This window comes from Wasmannia auropunctata, unplaced genomic scaffold (assembly GCF_000956235.1).
Source record: "Wasmannia auropunctata unplaced genomic scaffold, wasmannia.A_1.0 LD336099.1, whole genome shotgun sequence".
Classification (NCBI taxonomy): Eukaryota; Metazoa; Arthropoda; class Insecta; order Hymenoptera; family Formicidae; genus Wasmannia; species Wasmannia auropunctata.
This window is the reverse complement of record NW_012026791.1, coordinates 85,250-87,900: the sequence shown is the minus strand read 5'-3', so window position 1 is coordinate 87,900 and position 2,651 is coordinate 85,250.

The following is a 2,651-nucleotide window of genomic DNA, read 5'->3' as shown; positions in this document are numbered from 1 at the left end:
TTACACTGGCTTCCAGTGTTTTGAAGGTACTTGAGAGATTGGTCAAGTCTAGAATTGAAAGACTAATAGAACTCGAATATTTGCTGCCCCCATCCCAATTTGGGTTTAGGAAGGGTAGATCGTGCGACGATTGTTTGGCCTTGCTGAACCTATATATTTACAAAGCTTTTTCCAACAGGAACCTAGCAGGAGGTCTCTTTCTAGACATCAAATCCGCATACGATAACGTGGATCCAAACATCCTGTTTGAGGAAATTGATAAACTCAAAATACCATATGGCTATAAGAGCTTTCTAAGAAATCTGATCAGTCCAAGACTGGCGAACATCTTCGAATCCGGCTGCTTCTTCACCTCCAGATTATTGCGGAGAGGTCTCCCCCAAGGGGTGGTCTTGAGCCCCTTATTATTTAATTTATATGTAAGACATATCCTGAGGCACATCCCGCACAATTGTCAAGCTCTACAATTTGCGGATGATATCGCTATAGTATGCATTGATAATTCCATCGAGAGAATTGTGAACAGCCTATCTGAAGCTTTTGAGGGAGTGAACGGTTGGTTGGAATCTATCGGATTGGAGATCTCGATACCAAAGACTCAATTTATTATCTTTAATCGACTCAGATCCCTTAACCTCCCTAATGGATTACCGGTGAGAAACAATGTAATTCCTTTGACGAGTGAGGTTAAATACTTGGGACTTACAATGGACTCGGGTCTCCGTTGGAAAACACATATCAGAACAATCCGTGACAAGACATCAGTATTCATCAATATTCTAAAATGGTTATGTGGCAGAAATTGGGGTATCACCCCGCTTGCGGGAATTAAATTCATCAACGCAACCATCGTGGCCCAAATGGAGTGGGGATCCATTTGGTACTTGAGCGCTGCAAAATCTTACCTAAAAATCATAGAGGGAATGATCTGTTCAGCCTACAAAGTGGCACTAAACATCCCCCAGCATGCCTCGAACAAAGTGACATGGGTTTTCTCTAAACAGCAATCCTTCTTGAGAAGAATCACTACAAAAGCGGATAAATACATATGTAAAACCATCCAACTCAAGCAAAACAGAATAATCAACAAAATAAACGACTTCTCTGTGAGGGTTCTAAATAGAGAAGTGCCCCCCCGAAACGTCCCATTTATTATTTCGAGGTGGCCATCGATTAGCCACTATAAAAAACATCTGTACGTTTGGGATTTCCACCCTTCTTTCTCATCTAAACGAACTGTTTTAACATCAAAAATGGAAATAGATTTGGAATCTGGCCGTATCGCTCAAGAAAGCCACGATCCAAACACAGTTTTCATGAACTTAATCAATTCTGATAGTAACGACACTAACAACACAATTATATTCACAGACGGCTCGAGAAATGGGGAGCCTGACTCCTGGAATGTTGGAGCCTCCTTTCATATCTTTCTAACTAACTCATCTGAAGGGTTTAGACTCAATAACTACTCTAGCTCCTTCTCAGCTGAAGCCTTAGCAATTAGCAAAGCTTTGGACGCGATCTTGGATAATCCATGGTTAAGAACTAATATATGTACCGATTCGCTTAGCACGTTAATCGCTTTAAACTCATGCATGGAGCCTTCTCGGACTGATACCTCCTTTTTCAACAGTTTGAACCCAACAATTAGAAATTTATATAACAAAATATGTTATTGTCTGTCCCATAACAGAGACATCAAACTCACCTGGTGTCCTGCCCATGTAGGAATTAGAGGGAACGAGATTGCCGACTCAACGGCCAAACAGGCATCCCAATCGGGCCTACGGGTAAACAATAAAATCTTTTCTACGGAGGTTTTGCTCAATAATATCCGAGAATATGAATCAATCGACTCCCATTTCTTAGATACATTAAAAGTTAGTTATAACAACAAATATATTAATTATTTCTCTCACATCAATGTGGACTATATTAACAAATTTGCGCTCGAAAGACTTAACTCGGGTCTTATGGTAAGATTGATAACAGGATTAGAAGCTGGTCCAGCGCTAGGAGACATATGTGCAATATGATTAATTCCCCGGAATGCAAGTGCGGTGATACATATCAAGATTTAGAGCATATTCTCTGGAATTGCCCCCTAGTGAGCAATTCCAGAGAAAATTTGGTTAAAACTCTCAGAAAGGAGAAATTACAAAACCCCTTTTCTTGGGGCTATCTTATGGGGAACCTCAATGTGCCAATTATTTATGCTATTTTAAAGTTTTTAAAAATTGCTCAAAATGAATTAGAGATTAAACTATAAGTTCGTAACTGTAATACGAGGGGAGTTATTTTCTTTGTATAACCTGAGCCGTGGAATAGAAAACCTTGTAACCGGAATCAGTGCCCGTTTCTATGAAATCGACAATATGATAATCCCTCTTGATATGACCATCGGACTTTTTTTCCCCGAAGACCCCTTTCGTCAGCGCACTTATCGTACGCCCGCACGGTTCTTGATATGCCGACTCTTAGTGCCAATTTTATTTCAGATATTCTATCTAGTACGAGACTGACCTAAGTACGTTCGTACAACGACAATGAGCCTTACCCTTCTCGTCTTAGGTAAATGTTAGACTTACTGCGGTCGCCATCCTGTTTAACCCTCAACAGGGAAGGTAGTTTAGATCGGAAGAGCACACGTC